The 17,998-nt window shown below is 45.9% G+C and overlaps 1 protein-coding gene and 1 pseudogene across 18 annotated transcripts in view; both read left to right on the top strand.

Moving 5' to 3' along the window:
• NCAM1 (neural cell adhesion molecule 1) overlaps positions 1 to 17,998 on the top strand; it is a 298,040-nt gene that overhangs the window by 78,141 nt on the left and 201,901 nt on the right. The gene's annotated exons all lie outside the window — the stretch shown is intronic.
• On the top strand, positions 13,529 to 14,245 carry LOC102743382 (cytochrome c oxidase subunit 4 isoform 1, mitochondrial pseudogene; annotated as a pseudogene).

Genomic DNA, 17,998 nt, shown 5'->3' with positions numbered 1-17,998 from the left:
TCTGAGAAGCGAAAAGGTAAAGGAATCATTTTATCATTACTCTTCACCGGGAGTCAGCAATCTTTTTCTGTAATGGAGCAGATAGTAAACGTTTAGGCTTTGAGAGTCATGTGGACTGTACAGCACAAAAGTAGCCACAGACAATACAGAAACAAGTGGGCGTGGCAATGTTCCAATAAAACTTTATGTATAAAAAAACAAGTGGTGGGCAGATTTGACTTGTGGGTTGTAGTTTGCCTGTTCCAGCTTGTTTGTTTGTTTGTTTAAGATTTTATTTATTCATTTGAGAGAGTGAATGAGAGGGATAGGGAGAGAGAATCTGAAGCAGACTCCACACTGAGTGCAGAGCCCGAGGATGCGGGGGCTCGATCCACAACTGTGAGATCATGACCTGAGCTGAAATCAAGAATTTGACACTTAACTGGCTGAGCCACCCAGGCATCCTGCCTGTTCTAGTTTTAAAGCTTAAAATAAACTGCTCTTCCATATAAATAAAAATAATTTGTTTGGAATCATTGTTTCTATGTTGGATAATTCTATCTGTATTGAGAAACTAACAAATACAGCAAAATGATGGGTTCTGTAGTTTATTGCATCTTTTATATAACTATTGATGCTTACTTTGTTACAGTTTGTTTAGAAAATGAAATGTGTTTCTATTGCTATTGATCACGGCTTTTCTCTCTCCCCGCCTCCCTCCCTTAATCTGGCTGGAATAACATTTCTGGACACGTTGGCTGTGGCATTCCTACTCGTATTATTGTGTTACAACAGGTAAGACCCTTCTCTGTCTTTTTGAATTATGATTCTGCCTAACATCATAAAAAAATCAATATATAAGGTTCTGACTTTAGTTTAAATGTTTAGGGAAATAGCATGAAATAGTTTCCATAGATTTGCTTTAAATTAAACTGTTTTCAGCTGCAAGGAGATATCACTGGTATAGAATATAGGGTGAGATAAGATTTCAGTCACCTGTGGAATATCCCCTTAAAATATTTTGTAAAAGATGGCTGAAGACATAATCAAGAAAAAAGGAAGATGGATGCGGCATTATACGGTCTTATTTTTTCATTCCCAAGTTGGATGTAAGTGTATTATAAACCTGTACATGCTTGATATGTGTTATTGGGATGACAGGACAAGAATTTTTCAGAAGGTCCTCTCCCCTCAGGAGTGGTGGAAGGCAGTGTTTCTCTGTGTCTGGGCGTTGGGGCGTGTTCCGGTACATTTTGTGAAGCTGGGAATGGTGGCCGTGTGATGAATTGCCCATTTGGTCAGGAAGGGGAGAAAGCCAGCTTCAGGTCTGTTGTAAGTACTTGACATGAGCCAGTTGTAGACCTGCTCATGAGGGTGAAGCAGGAAGATGTAAAGCGAGGGAGAAGCATCTTGCGGTCTCTTCTTGTCATACCATTTTGTTTGTCTTTGGGGGAAAAAAAATTTTTAATTTGTTCTCACAACAACATCGCTCCACTCCTCCAGAGCAGGGTCAGCCAGTGACTGACTCACGACCCCGCTATTCCCGAGAATGCCTGGTTCACACCTCTGTTCCTCTTCCTCATAACCAAGAAGGAAACGTCCCCTGGAAAGAACACCCTCACTTTTCCTTCTCCATCCCCCAAAAGTCCTCTTTATTTTTAATCCACTTTCCTCTTCTTTCTCATTTCAAGGAAAAAAAACAACTATCTCTCAGAAGCAGAATCTTGCACTTGTCACTTGCTTCTACCTCCTCTAACCTTCTCTAACCTCCTCTGGGATGCTGTTTGGTTAGTTAAGCCTCTCCCTCTGGTGCTTGAAATCTGTTTTTCTCCAGCAGACCTTTTACTGCAGCCCTCACACATCGTGAGGTTCGCTCAGGCCTGAGAAGAACAGAGCAAATTGTCCTCCACTTTGCTCCTTGACCTTCCTTTCTTCCTCCTGCTTCCACAGCCTCTCTGCTGAAATTGCGCCCCGAACTCCCTGAGTGTGTCCTCCAGTCACTAAGCTCGGGTGGTCACTTCTCAGGCTCTTTCTGCCTGAACCGCACTCTGTGCCCTTGGGAAACCTGCGTCCTGGCTGGCATGGGAGGCCTGCATCCTGGCTGGCCTGGGAAGCATGTGTCTGCCCTGTGGGCCTGACCTGTGTTAGCTCTGTGCTCGTCTGTGAGCTCATCTGTGCTCCCACATTCCCCATGCTGGCCAGCAGCGCTTCAAATCCAGCAGGCCCCCAAGGCCTCCACATCTTCCTCCCTTGCTTAGGGCCGCTAGCACCCTGTCCTTGCAGTCCCTTCCCCTCTGCCACTCTGTCCCTCATGAGGGCCTCGCTCCCACCTCCGCACTCACTTTTCCATTCCCTGTAGGATCACTGCCACCCCTTTCCCTCTGGCTCGCCCCTTTTATCTGCTGCCTTCTGACAGATCTTTATAAAATGTAATTCTGATCCCTCTCCTCCAGAATCTTCCTTGACTCCTCATCCTTGACTGATAGCATGTGTAAAGCACTTAGAACCAGACTTGACCCATAGTAAGTGCTCGGTGAATGCCAGTTATTTCTGCCCCCTTCTTCCTGCTCCTCATCTGCATTCTCAAGTTCTTATTTAGACATTTAAAGCCTTCTATGATCTGGGCCAACCTTCTTTTCTTTACTTTGCACTGTTGCCTTATGTATTTATTGCTCTCCTCTCCTTGCCTTCCACCATCATGTACTGACAACACACTGAGGTGTATCAAGGACTGACATGGCCCCTGCCCTCAGGGAGCTCAGTCTGGGAGGGACCGTAGGGGCACAAGTGGGAAAGTGGGACACACTATGGTAGATTCTATAATAGGGTGTAATGGGGAGCTGAGTGACCCTTTTTTTTAAGATTTATTTATTTATTTTAGAGAGAGAGAGAGCAGTTGAGAAAGGGAGAGAGACGATCTCAAGTAGACTGCACATTGAGCACAGAGCCCAACACGGGGCTCGATCTCACAACCCTGAGGTCATGACCTGAGCCAAAACCAAGAGCCGGACGCTTAACCAACTGCACCACCCAGGCGCCCCAAACCCTTTCTAATTTTTTATTTTCTTACTGTTTTCCTGGAATTATGTCTAAGGAACAAAGGTGAGGACAAAGGCCCTGAGAACCCTACACTGTAAAGTGGAGTTGCCAACAGCTTGTGCCCGAGCCCTCCCCCAAAGCTAAGAGGCATTAGAACTGGCCCTGCTGGGATGGATCAGGAGAGCCCTAGATAGAGACCGGGGTTCTTGGTACTGTTGGCCTTGGAGATGCAGGGCTTCTGATGCTGCTCCCCACCCCCACCCCCCCAGGCCAAGTGCAGCATGGTGGAGGCTGCAGGGGAATCAGTCTTCTGCTTGCAGAAGGGGAGAACTGTGTTCTATGCCTGCTTATGTATGTGCTGAGCATCTGAACACGCGAGCCCTCCGGGGTGCAGCCAGTGGAGCAGAGTGCACCAAAACGGCATGGAAGACCATCAGGAGTTTTTGTAGAGTGTGACCTGTATCACCAAAAGTGAGAGCCCACCTGAACAGGGAAACTAGTACCACTGTTCTGGAAATTGTTGAGTGTGGGAAGCTTCTAGAGATCCCTGCAGTGGCAGGGCGGGGATTATACCATCGAGTACCTGGAAGCAAATGAAGGTTGGAATCTCCTCCTTGTTTCCCCGCAGTCCAGGGAGGGTGCAGAAGCAGTCTTCCTGGGTCCCTGGACTCCGTGTGAAGGAGGGTGGAGCGGACGAGGACGGGAAGTGTGGCCAAGTAAGAAGATGCTGGAGGGGAGGGTTGGGGGCCAAGAGAGGGAGGGGCTGTAGAGAGATAAGACTCCCCCTCCTCAAGGGGTTCTCAGTTCCAGGGACTGTGGGAGAAGCTGAACCCCATTCCAGGAGATGTGACAGAATATACACAGGAATCATCATATAGTTGGAAGTCACCAGCAGGCGGAGACAGAGAGAGCCCGGTGAGACCCAACTGTCCGCTCACGACCAACGGTGGTCAGTCATGACCACCCCTGCCTCCCCTTCCCGTCCTCTCTGTGTTTTGGCCTTCCCTTTCCTCATCCTGACATCAGAGAGGTATGACAGAGAAGAAAGGAAAAGAGAGTCCTCAGTGCAGACCCCCACTTCCCCAGCCTCTGCGAACCCTCCTCCTCAGTCACCACAGTTCTAGGAGAGTGTCCCCATTCCATCTTGCCCAGAAGGAGGGAAAGCAAAGAGCTTTGAAATGGAGTTTTACATGAGAGTGGACTGACTTTAATGACTAGAAGTGCCTGGAAAGTTCTGGACTCTATGGCAGATGTGGCTAGGACCTGGGAAGGGGGATTTGAAGGCAGTGATTGGGAAACAGAAACCCATTTCATTTTCTGCCTCGACATGTGGAGGCAGGATGTGTGGCATGAGGAGAGTAGACCAGCTCCCCTGGGTTATGAGCAAGCTGGCGCTGAAGACCTTGAGCAGCCAGGGTGAGTCAGGGAGTGGGGGGATGGCACGGGAGGAGCAGTGTGTAGACTGAAACTTGAGGATGGACATGGAACAGGCCCTTGGGGAACTGCAGGTCCTGTCTCCCCAGGTGGGAAATGGGGAACAGCAGGAGGTGAGACTGGGAGGAGCGGTTAAAGGGGAAGCTTCACTCAGGCTTTTGAATTCATCCCCTGGGCGCCATGAAGGGTCTGAAACAGAGGCATGATCTGCTTGTGCGCCACCAACCAAGACCACTCACTCTTGTGCTTCATGCTGTCCCCTCCCCTCTCTGTGCCTGTTGAAACCCCACTGTTCATCGAGGGTGGATTTGGAATACCACCTTTTTAAAGAAGGCTTCTCTGATCCCTCCAGCTATTAACAAACATTCCGAGTCCACTGCCACCATGGGCACGTTCAGCTTTGTGTCTTGTAGTATATGCCTTGTGTTCATGGCCTGTCTCCCTCACCACCTGCAGGGTACACGTCGTGGGGCACAGCTTGCAACCCCCCCATACACACCCCATGCCTGGCACCATGCCCTGCACCTCGTGGGTGATCTGCAAGCAGTTGTGTGAATTTAAATGGGATCTAGATGGTTTTGAGTACTTGTCATGTTTTAATACTTCACAGCAGGTTTATTGAACATTACTGTTCTTAGTGGTATTTTCATTATACTATTTAGCCAAGGTCAATAAAATCTATTTAACCAAATGAATTAAGGCTTTGCTGGATCAATTAGGGATCCACCAAGTCTGAATCGCTTTCTCCTCCAAATTCCAGGCAAGGAGAATACTTTCTCTGGTTCCTTTCTTTCTATCCGCTCTTTTTCATGCTCTTCCTTAGGAGACTATTGTCTGAACAACTTTGGACAGGAAACCTCTTGAGGACATGGTCACACACCAAGATGGACCTTTATTTCACTTTTGAGGGAAGATAAGAAACTAATTTGTTTTTAGTTGTTTCATTGTGCTGTACTTTTCTTTGCCAATTTTCACCACACACACACACACACACACACACACACGGGCTGTAAAACTTGATTGGAGAGCGCAGCAACAAAACACGTTCGTAAGCTTTTTCCTTTTTTTATTTCTAGAGACTAGCAGGGTGGTACGTTTCTGAGGGAAAATGTCTCAAGCTTTCATGTATTCTTTAAATATGTGTGAAATAAGGGGGCGCATGTTAGCATGAGGGAGATCACAATTTGTGCATTTTTTAAGTCTTTAAGACGAAAAAGCAGCTGGGAGGAAGCTCATTTCCCCCTTCCGGTAGGCAAACCAGCCTTGGGCCCTTCCCTCTGCTGTCCTCACTTTCCCAGGCAGGGGGCAAGGTGGCCGTTTTCCAGGGTGAGCCATGCCAGCCTCTCGTGGGGATGGCACAGTGGGTCACAACCCAGCCTCAGCAGCTGGGCAGGTGAGGGAGCTCCTCCTGGGGAAGGAGTCACGTAGGGAGGAAGGAAGTGCACTCAGACACAGGTGGGCCCTGGGGGAGACAGCTCCCTTCCCACTTCCCCCTGGAAAACAGTCCCCTGGGCGCCACCCTCACTGCTTACCGTGCAGGGTCACACACATTGTGACTACAGAGCGGAAGGGAATAGAACACACTGGAGCATTAATCTGAGGTTCTGAAATGCCATCATGCATTATTTATACCTCTTGCTACAAAAATATATCACAAATGAATTCAGATGAGAGAGATAATATTTCTTCTTTTCCCCCCGATGATGGATTCAGACTGGATAAATTCCTTTATTTTATTTCATCCTCTCTGCTAAAATAGGCCGGCGTGTTATAAAAATATGCTTTTCTCTTTGAGGTGAGTGGAGTGGCTCAACTCAAGGAAATTTTTCTTTGAATAAAAGAGTTTCTCTTTTTAAACTGGCTTTTTAACTATGTTACATTATATGCCTATTAGCTTTGGGAATGTTACAAGTTCTGTCATTTCAAGCCCTGCGGTAAGATGAATAGAGAAACTGCAAAGTTGGGGGTGAATTATGAAAAAAAAAGATGAATTGTGGTATGTTTCTAAAGATTTACTCCATCCTTCTAATGGCGTTTGGGGAAAGTAACGTGGAGGAGATAGCACCGTTTGATTACTATTTATCAGAATAGCGCGCATTAGTCCATACTAATTTGATTGCTGTTAAAGGACCAGACAGAAAATGATCCGCAGGAGACAGAGTGGTAACACTACTGAGTGCTCAGAAAGTGCCAGGAACTGTTTGAACACCTCACTTACTTGATTTATTTAATCCTGTTCTGGGAGGTTGGTATTAACATCACCTTGTTCCACCACAGAACGAAGGGAGGAGCTGAGAGGTCAGGTAGCTTGCTTAGGAGCGCGGAGCTGGGAGGAGAGGAGGCTGGGCTTTGAACACAGGCAGCCAGACCCCAGAGCCCACACTCTACACTCCTGTGCTGTGTTGCCCCCTCAGCCCAGGCTGGCATGGCCAGGACACCAGTGGCGCAGGGCACACCGAGCCTGTAACCTGCTTAAAAGTGACACATGACTGTCAACTTTGCTTTCATAGCCATCGATGAACAGGAGGGCCAAAGATACCTGGCCAGGCAGGTTTTGTCCACAGTCTTGAATGTTTTATGGTAGCAGTGTAGCAGATGATGGATGGATCGATAGATGGACGGATGGACGAATAGATGGACCGACAGAGAACAGTTCGTAGACATGGACAGATACGGGCTATTAAAGTTCATCTTTTAAGTTCTGTATTCATTAGGTTTCTGTGTGTCCGAGGTGGGCAGCAGCCTGGGCACTTGAGAGATTTGTGACTTTCTACTCCCGGTCCTTATACTGGGACACATGGGTCCCTGCAATGCTCGTAATACAGGAGCTGACTGTTTTTACTGTGCCATTTTTTTTTCCTGAATAATAACAGACAAGCAAAGTGAATCCTATTTTTCCATTAGATTCTGTTATTTATTTCATAGAATACTTTTTTTACTTGAGGACTTTCTCATCCTATGTGTAATAAAATCATTAGGAAGAGTAAAATGACACTTAAAAATAAAATAAAATGACACTTAAAATCTTCACAAATAACTTAAGATGATAACCTGAGAAAAAGGGTATTAATAACATCTTGGGCTTTACTGAGCAAGCCACGGATCTCTACTTCCAGGACGCCAGATGGGAGGTGAGAATTCAATTGTAAGTGTTGTCACAGAACTATTTCCTGTCGCATTCACTCTGTGATGGTGTAAATGATTCCGAATCGTTCTTGGCATCCCTCGAAGTCCGTACCCTCCTTCTCCTAGTGCTCATGTGTACGGATACTCACAGCTCCTGCCCTCCCAGGTGCAAGCTGCCCGCGGGGACACCTGGCTGGGTTTCAGGTTCCCGGTCTGAAAGTGGGCCTCGTAGCAGTGTCTGCCTCAGACAGTTCTTGCGGAGCCTGAAACCATCAGACACCGACTACTCTGCCCTCTGCTTTCCCCAAGGAAAAGAGACAAAACTTAGAACTCTAAAAAGTCGAGGAGGGAAAAAACACCATTTGTATGGATCAGCATTGTCATCTGTTCCGAGAATATTCTTCTTGACAGAAACAGTGAAAGCTTTTGAAACATTGGGCGTCTGAGTGGTTAGAAAGTGATTTGAAACTCCTTCACCACCTTGCGTAAGTGGTTTTGTGCATCCCTTAGAGATGAGGTTTGCCTTCCAGTAAGGCCTCCTGGCCCACCGCATGGGGTCTTGCCCTGATCACCAGGAAATGGAAACTGGCCTGTGACCGAATCACGGAAGAACGAGGACTCTCTCTTTTGGAATCAGATGCAAAGTCACCCGTCCCTTTGGCAGCTCTCCCGCCCATCCTGCCACTGAACTATCCTGAGCCTTCTAGGTTCTCCGATTCCCAGGCTTCCCACCTCTTTTGCAGAACTGGCAAAGGACTGTGCTCTGAGCCTTAGTCTCTTCATCTGTAAAATGGCCGTATCAAGAGGCAAGGGCTTTGGGCTGTAGTACCCAGCTGCCCACCGAGGCTCTGACACTGACCAGCTCAGTGACCTCACACAAGTTGCGTTGCTAAGCTTCAGGTGTCCTCATGGGGGATCAATGGGATAATGTAAGGCTTCTGTCACTTAGAAAGTGCTCAGTAAACCTCATTCTCAAGTCTTGTCCTATTAACGCTTACCCAAGTGTCAGCCCCCTCCAGATCTCTGGATTCCAGACTGATGGCCTGGCTCAGTGTCAGCAGTGGGCACGAGAGGGTGAGTAGTTCACTGGCTTCAAAGGAGGTCAGGTTGTCTGCTATTCCGTTTGGTTCTCGATCATTCAACATTCCTTCAGCAAATATTTACTGAGCCTTTCCTGGGAGTGAGGTGTTGTTCTGGAGCTGAGGATACAGCAATGGGGGAGTATGAGGGAGTTCCTGCCCTGACCCTGCACTCAGCTTAGACCCTTGGAGAGCAGACCTCACAGCCTCAGATCTGTTTTTGGTCTTGTGATATAGGGAGTAACTGGGGTTTACTTTTGGGGTGATGCAGATGTTTTGGAACTTGATAGAGCTGGTGGTTGGTTGCACAATGTTGTACTCAATGCCACTGAGTTGTACACTTTAAAATGGTTAATTTTGCATTATATGAATTTTACCTCAATTAAAAAACAAAAGATCGCAGGATCAGCTCCCTGACCGTCACCTCAAAATGTGATTCATTTGGGGCCTGATCCTTACTGACATTAGATAATTTCTTCCCTGAAAATTCCTTTCCTTTATTTGGAAATGCCTTTGAAACTCCCAGGCCAGGGCCAGATGGTAGCCTAAGTAATGTGCCTTCAGGTACCTTGCAGAGCGCTCCTTACACGTGACGAGTTAGTAATAATTATCTGTGTCTCTTTGTGATGCCCCGAGTTCTACTTATTTCATGCAGGATGATGTTCCCTCTCCCAGATACCCTTTGGAGGCCTCCCAGAGATGGGAACGGGAGGGCTGAAAGCGCTGAAGGTGAACTTGGCCTCAGCTTTTGTTTCCATGGGCTGTCCTGCCACAGATGGTGGTGGCCTGGGTGCTGAAGCTCTGAATTCAAGACAGCATGGAAAAGAGCAGGGATCTAACTGAGGGCCCCCCACCTGGCACCAGTTTCTGCCTTTCTCTGCACTATACCCTGAGCCAGAACTAAGAGAGTTACGATCACTTAACATAAAACTAAAGAGCTATGTGTCTGTCCTATTGGCAAGGGGCATTGACAGGCCATTCACTGGCTCTGCCGAAACAGGTGTCAAAATTACCATTCTGCTGGAAGATCCATGTGATTCAGGCATTTGACATGAGCTGGAGATAGTCCGAAGCAGACATCTGTCTCCTTGTGGCTGGTGTGGGTGTCTCAGATTCAATCAAGTCTGTGGAATTTTTCCATTTCTAGCCATTGCTTTGTTCTGAGGGAACTGCAGGGCGGATTGGGGCGGTGGGGAATGAATGAGACAGAGAATGAATGAATGCCTGAGAGAAAAAAGGAGCTTCCCTGAAGCTGGATGTGATTTGCTTTCGCAGAATCAAAGTAGTAAAGAGGTGAATGTAGTAAATAAATCATAATTTAAACAAAGCATTTATGTGTTCATGGGATGCGGACCAGATCAGAATCCAAAGCTACTTGCTCAGGTCCTGACCCAAATTTTTAGCTCCTATTTTTTCTAAATAGTAATAGATCATTTTTAATAAGAGGTTTAAGAAACTCCACTCTTTGCTCTGAAAAGTATGGTTAGACGCTTGGTTAAATCACCCTGATGCTGTTTTCCCTTCTAGTGCAGGATATTTTTTTAACCTGGAGTAATGGGCTCCTAGGGTAGTCACTTTCATGCTGTTTAACCCCAACCCGTGGTGATAAATATATTTTATATCACGATCAATAAAACACACACACTCACACACACACAAGTGATTTATATCATTAAATATTCTTTATATTTATCCAGATATTACAAATAATTTCACAAGACAAAAATTTCACAAAATATTACTGACCTATCATATATGTGAGATATATTTCATGTTATCTTATTTTATTCTTCTTTGTTCCCTCATTTTCTATGTCATGTCATGTTTTCATGTCACAATGCACAGCGTAAAGCACGCTATTGTGAGGGACCCACAGACCGGTTTTGGGTCCCTGTGATTCCCTAAACCAACAGGCATGATTTCTGTTTATTAGAGCTCAGGTGCATTTTTCCAGGAATTGCATGGATGGCATTCATCAGATATTTCTAGAGTCGTTTAAGTGACCCAGAAAACCTGAAGAACTACACCTCTGGAGGGGCTCTCATTTCATAATAACTTAGAGATGATTTTGATAAGTTTGTAATTCATTAAATTACAAATTTAATTTAGAGATACTGTTCATGTGAATAGCGATTTAGGAAAATCTTCTCCCTTATTGGTGGTAGAATTCCCTTTTCCCCAGGACAGCTTCCTGAGCTACACAGCCTCACTGTATGTATCGTGAAACAGTGGGCGAGATTATTACCTCCACTTCTTTTCTAATCCTGACTTTAACCAAATACTTCATTTTTAATATTAAAAAAGTAATTTGTGCTTATTGTTGAAAATTTACCAACTCAGACATCAGAAGAGGAGAATGGAGGGGCCCCTGGGTTGCTCAGTCTTTTGGGCGTCTGACTCTTGATCTCCACTCAGGTCTGATCTCAGGGTCGTGAGTTGATGCCCCATGTTGGGCTCCACTCTGGGCATGGAGCCTACTTAAAAAAAAAAAAAAAGAGGAGAATGGAAATTACCCATTAAACAACCACCTAAAAATAAATACTATTAACATTTTGTTATCTATCCTTTGGGTCTTTTTTCTATGTACAAATGCGTATGTTTTATAACCTAAAGTTTTTTGTTTTTTTAAAGATTTTATTTATTTATTTGTCAGAGAGAGCGAGCACAAGCAGGGAGAATGGCAGGCAGAGGGAGAAGCAGGCTCCCTGCTGAGCAAGGAGCCTGATGCAGGGCTCAGTCCCAGGACCCTGGGATCATGACCTGAGCCGAAGGCAGACGCTCAACAACTGAGCCACCCAGGCGCCCCTAACCTAAAGTTTTTATATGATGGCACAAACTATTTCATTGTTTGCTTTGCTCATTACAAAGGAGCCATTCCTCCTTGTTAGTATATACTCTCTGTTGTATTTTTGTCAATGTCTGAACGTACCTGTAGAATATTTGGCCAGTTTATTTAAGCAGTTGCTATCGCTGAACACTGGTTTACTTCTGTTTTATCACCCCATCGCCAACATTGCAGTGAACACCATTGAACTTTCCTACAGTCACTGCATTCTCGGTACAAATTCCTACAAATGGAATAGCGAGGTCTGGAGGTATAAATAGTCTTGAGGCACGTTACATAGTGGTGTGTAGTACGATTGTCCTCCTGCAAGGTAATTGTAATGTAGCGTCAAGGGCCAAGCTTGCCTGCTACCCTACACTTCACAGGCTTTCCAGGTGCAATGTCCATGCAGCTCCATGAACCAGGCAACTTTCAACACGGCATCCAGGTGCACCTTCTGGCGAGAGGGTCTTTTCAGCGTCCCTTCATAGAGAAGTATTCAATTCAATAACGTGGGGATTTTATTTGGGACAGAGTCTGTGTGGGTAGTAAGTTGTTTACCTGGCAGTAATCAAATCCAATCCTTAGCTGAATTGCATCTGCGGGTGATACCTACCTAAGGGAATTGCTGCAAGTCAAGTCAATAAAGCAATTTCAGATAGAAGAAGACCTGAACTTCAGCCCTGCTTGAAGGAGAAGTAGACAAGGACTTTTCCTTTGCAACCCTGGTCATTAAAATGGAGTTTGAAGAACGCGTGAGCTGCGGGGAGCAGATTTGCTATTTCTCAGGAGTTGGTTTTTATGAAATGTGACTTGATTTTCCATCTCGTGCCTAATCTGAACAGATGCCTTGCGCAGCCCCCTTCCCTACCCGAGAGAGGCAGGGTTTGCATGGGTCCTGGGTGAATGAGGAAGCCCTGAGTGGATAAGCGGGAAAGAACCACAACCTGTCACCAAAGGGAAATTTAATGAGCATGTTTTAGCTTGGTCTGATGATAGAAGCAGTTTCTTGCTGCATAGTCATTGAAGGAATATCTTCCCTTTCTCCTGGTTTGCTTTAAAGAGAATTTTGTGCGATCTGGCTTTATAAAACATTTTTCAAACTTTTAACCCAGCTCTCCCTAGCCTGCCTGCTTGCATTATAGCAGTGAGGGTCATACTCAGTAGTGGTCTTAGTGACTCTCGTCCCCACCCGTATGCTCTTTGCTCTTACTCATAGTGGAATTCCCCTCAAGTACTTGAGGGTCCCTGGGGGGTTATCTCCTCTCCTGTCGCCCCACCTGCACTTGCTTTGAGTCCAACTCTGCACCTCTGTCTTGGCCTCTGGTGCCTTCTGCCTCAGGTGCGGTCTCTGTATATGTGACAGAAGACTGGCGCTCAATTACTATGTGCCGAGTTTGGTTGAATGCCTCCCCCGGGTACCAAATATTCTGTGTTCCTTGGAGCCTATATTACAATAAGGCCATATTGTTCCACACAAGGGGGATGTTTGCTCCTTTCTCAGGTTCCTCGTCATACTTTGCTTTGGAGATACCAGAGCAGCTTTCTTACGCCCCCATGTCGTGCCCAGAGCCCTCCAACGAAAAAGCTCCTTTGCTTTTGCCATGATGGCCTTCTCTTCCCTGGGCGCAGGCCCAAGCCCAGATGTCCAGGCTGTGGATGGATCTGTGCAGCCTCTACTCACTGACCCTGGCCCTGTCCTGCATTTAGATCAGTTCGGTTGCTGAAAGCCCCCTAATCTCTCACACATAGATATCTGACAGACTGCCCTCCCCTAAGTTCACCAGCCAGATATGCTCAGAGATGTGTGAACCTGGCCTCAGGCTACCAGTCTAGGAAATAGGCAATTTCCCGGGGAGAAAGTGGAGGCTCAGAGAAATGAAACAACCCACCCTGCTAGTAAGTGATGATTGTTCTGATCTTAAAACCTTTGTCCCGTGCTCTTTTTAAAATTCCTGATACTTAATTGGAGCTCAGCATCAAACAGTCCAGCACCAGTGCTGGTGGTTTTGTGGGCTTCATATAAAAGTCCCCTCCATCCGGTCGCGGGCAGCCGGGGCACAGAGGGCAGTCGCGGCAGGCAGCGGCGGGTGGCAGCGGCAGAATGTTGGCTATGAGAGTGTTTAGCCTAATTGGCAAGCGAGCAGTTTCCACCTCAGTGTGTGTACGAGCACATGGAAGCGTCGTGAAGAGTGAAGACTATGCTCTTCCGAGTTACGTCGACCGGCGTGACTATCCCCTGCCCGATGTGGCCCACGTCAAGAACCTCTCTGCTAGCCAGAAGGCCTTGAAAGAGGAGAAGACTCCCTGGAGCAGTCTCTCCATTGATGAAAAAGTTGAGTTGTACCACATGAAGTTCAACGAAAGCTTTGCTGAAATGAACAGGAGCACGAATGAATGGAAGACGGTTGTGGGCACCGCCATGTTCTTCCTCAGCTTCACTGCTCTCATTCTGATTTGGGAGAAGCACTATGTGTACGGCCCCATCCCGCACACCTTTGAAGAGGATTGGGTGGCCAAGCAGACCAAGAGGATGCTCGACATGAAGGCCAGCCCGATTCAGGGCTTCTCAGCCAAGTGGGACTACGACAAGAACGAGTGGAAGAAATAGAGGAGCGCACCACTCACCCATCTGAGCCTCACCTTGCTCTGCCAGATCCACACAGCTCAGCATCTTCACTGGAAACCGTTACGTTGCGTCACCAGTGCTAATAAACGAGCAGCCTACGTGAAAAAAAAAAAAAAAAGTCCCCTCTGCTGCATTGTATACCCTTACCGAGGCTTTAGTCGTACCCTCTCCAGGCTGGTCCTGCCCTTGAGGAAGGATACTTTCCCAGGGCAATCCCCAGAGTACTGTTGAGTTTCATTGGGTAAACCCTGAAAATGTAACTGTCGATAATGGCTATACCTCAGAAATTACATAGAGGCTTAAAAGTTTGCTGGAAAATTCTCTCCTTATTCTCCTAGCACAGAACTAAGGGGAGGTCTGAGAGGCCCTGTTCACTGTGGAGAACTTGACCTCTTTGGCTTTTGGGGGGGCAGGTCGACCTGCTCCCCACGTCTTGGCAGATGATTGCTAATAGCTTTATGTTTTGGTGGAAAGTCAAAAGCTTTTTTTTTTTCTTTCCCCCTCATTTGTCATGTTACTTTAGCGGCATTTGGGGCCTTCTTCATGTGGTTGTGATTAACCCTGAGTCAGAGAGAGCCGAGAGCCACTCTGAAGGAAAACAGAACATTTATAAAAAGGATTGAAGCCCTTTGAAGGGAGAGTACAGGAAGGCCTTGAGACACAGCTTTGCCCTGAAGTGACTGCTGTGTCACTGGCCACATTCAGTGCTGATTTGTCTGAAGAACAACTAGCCTGGTCATAACTTAGTCACAGGCTGCCAGGTCTGTTATGGATGTGGCATAGTCCATAGGGACACATCAAAGAATTGCTGATGCATTAAGCACATTCTTTATATTTTGAAATGTTTTAATATACTTCCTTGACTTGCCTTATTTTCATAAATTTCTCTTTCTCTGAGGAAAATTTGAACATTTCTCACTTTTCAGATTTTAGTTTTTATGAGGTTGACATTTCCCTTATGTATTGTTGGCTATAAATGATTGAGGTATATTAAATAAAGCTCTGCATTCTGAGCCCCAAACACCCTTTAAAATGGATGAAAAATAAATGATTTAAGAAGATTCTCACTGATCTAAAGAGCCAGTTACAAAAATAATGATGCTAAAGTAATGTACAAGTAGAAAATGGTCAGTGTTTTGAATTTAACATTTGCCCCCAAACCCTGAGCTATGCTTTACAGAATTTTTTTTTTATTAATTGTAGAATTCTCTAGTAACCTAAAAGTAATTTTCACAAAAAGAAAAAAATGTATTTAAGATTGTGTGGTAAGTTTCACACATAAGCATACTCCTTTTTAATATATTTAACATACTCTTGCTATTCTCAGTCCTCTCCTGGCTATTTTATCTACACAGCCTTTCTGGTGACTTCTCTCAAAACTGTATCTTTGTGTGGCAGACAGACTCCAAGATGGCCCCTGGGATTCCCACCACCTGGCTTTCATGCCCTTGTGTAACCCCCCAACCCCTTAGGTGCAGGTGGGAGCTGTGACTTGTTTCTAACCAATTTAATACAGCAAAGGGGATGGGACATGGCTTCTACAATTACATTACATAGGATGATAATGTCTGTCTTCCTAAGAGACTCTCTCCCTTTCTTTTTTTTTTAAAGATTTTATTTATTTATTTGCGAGAGAGAATGAGAGACAGAGAGCACGAGAGGGAGGAGGGTCAGAGGGAGAAGCAGACTCCCCGCTGAGCAGGGAGCCCGATGCGGGACTCGATCCCGGGACTCCAGGATCATGACCTGAGCCGAAGGCAGTCGCTTAACCGACTGAGCCACCCAGGCGCCCAGAGACTCTCTCCCTTTCTGGCCATGTTGAAAAGGCCCATATGGAAGGACTGAGAGTGACCCCCAGCTGTCAGCCCAATGAGGCCCTTGGTCCAACAGTCCACAAGAACATGAATGCTGCCAACAACCACATGAGCTTGAAAGCAGATCCTGTTCCAGTCAAGCCTCAGATGAGACCACAGCCCTGGCCAACATCTTAATGGCTGCCTTGTGAAACCCTGGGGCAGAAGACCCAGCCAAGCTGTGCTTGGATTCCTAACCCAGAGAAACCGTAAGACAACAAATGTGTATTGTTTTGAGCCATTGGTTGAAATATTGTTACACAACAATAGATTACTGATACATTTTGGTATAGACTGATCCCCTGAGACTTCAGTCCATATAATAATTTAATAATCCATTCATTGAAAATTTCTTAAGCATCTACTACAATGCCAGGCTTCATGTTTGGTGCTCAAGAAACAAAGAACGAGTAAATCATCGTTTCTTTGAACTACATTAGTAATGAGTATTGTGTAAGGGACTAGAGACACAGTGATGGAAGTTATCCAGGTCTCTCACGGAAATAGGGGCAGGGAATCTAATCTGTGAGTGTGAAAGATGAAGGGCAAGGTCAGGAATGGCTTTCTAGCATCCAGGACACCCGGACTATCTGAACAGTGATGGGAGATGATAAGGGAAGTTTGGGAGAGGATGGAGAGGTGGTGAGCACCCAGACAGGAGGGGACGGCTTTGGCAAAGGCATGCAGCTACAGTCCACAGAGTGAGGAAGTAAGAGGTGCAATCCTATACTAAAGAAATGGGATTTGATAATAGAGGATCTAGTTCACAGTGTTAAGGAGCTTGGGCTTCATCCTCTAGGCAGAGTGGCCATTGAAAATTTAAACAATGAGGAAACTGTATTTCAGAGGGAGATTTCTGGCTGCCAGGGAGTCTGAATTTGAGGGGACTGGGTTGGAATTGAGCCAGTTAGGCCACTGTTGAATGTCTACACTGGGGGTGTGGTAGAATGGAAAGCAGCATAAGCTTTAAAAATATAGGTGAGGGGAAATCTAGTAATTTGTCACTGGTTGTGGGTTGGAGGTGAGGGGCAAAGAGAAGTCAAAGATAACTTCTGTATTCCTAGCATGAATGGGCAGACAATCAAATGAAGCAAAGATACAAAATAACAAGTTTAGCATGGGGGAAGTTGGATAAATCCAATTAGGAGCATATTGAATTTGAGTGCCTATGGAATATCCATGGTGAAGATGCAGAGGGTGTGGGAGAACACATGGATTTTCCTGGATGACACTGTGGGGGAAGCATTGTCCTCAGAGAAGAGCCTGATTGCAATGAAAAGCTTGATGTGGAATGTTTTATAAAATACGGTGGGTTATGTTTTCAGTGAAAAGGATTTCCAGAGTCTGGTGGAAAGGGTTGTGTTAGAAGGGCCACTGACAGCATAGGGAATGCGGGACTTTTGAGTAAGGTGGAATGTGTTCTTCCTCTGTGCGGAAGTGATGCCACAAAGCACTGGCCTCTTCATGCAGCCCCGTGTTTATAGGATCTTTATATTGAGGAGTGTGCGTCCAGACTGTTGAATGGGACAACTTGAAATTTGCTACTCTTAAATTCAGGATTTGAGTTGTCTTTCATTCTGTAGCTCTTTTGAGGAGATGGTGCAAACTGCTTTTTGTCGACCTTTGAAGGAACTGTTAAGAACAGAGTTCAGTCACCAGCCTGTTTCTGCTTCTTCACACCTCTTACACTGACTCCATCAGCTGCAGCTGCCTCCATAGCCAGCTGAGTCTGGGGATCCTCCACAGCCCTTCCCCTGACACCACGGAGAGCAGAGTGTACTCTCCTGGCCCGTAAAGACACCCTAATTTGGGGAAAGTCATTATTCACTTCTAGAGGTTCAGATACATTAGAAACAGGGCCTTGATGAACTGAAATACGCTATATCTATTATTGGTCATCTTTTTTTCTAGTCGTGAAGCCTTGTTCTCCATTTACTTCATTATTTATGCTCTGGTCAAGCAGCTTGAAAGCATAAGTAGGAGAATGGCTGCGCAGCCAAGACAGTGTTGTAGTCCTCTTCCTCTGGTTGCCTAA

The sequence above is a fragment of the Leptonychotes weddellii genome, chromosome 11 (genome assembly GCF_054177405.1).
Source record: "Leptonychotes weddellii isolate Sample4059 chromosome 11, ASM5417740v2, whole genome shotgun sequence".
Classification (NCBI taxonomy): domain Eukaryota; kingdom Metazoa; phylum Chordata; class Mammalia; order Carnivora; family Phocidae; genus Leptonychotes; species Leptonychotes weddellii.
The sequence above is the reverse complement of the archived record's forward strand: the minus strand, read 5'-3'. Positions and strand labels throughout refer to the sequence as shown.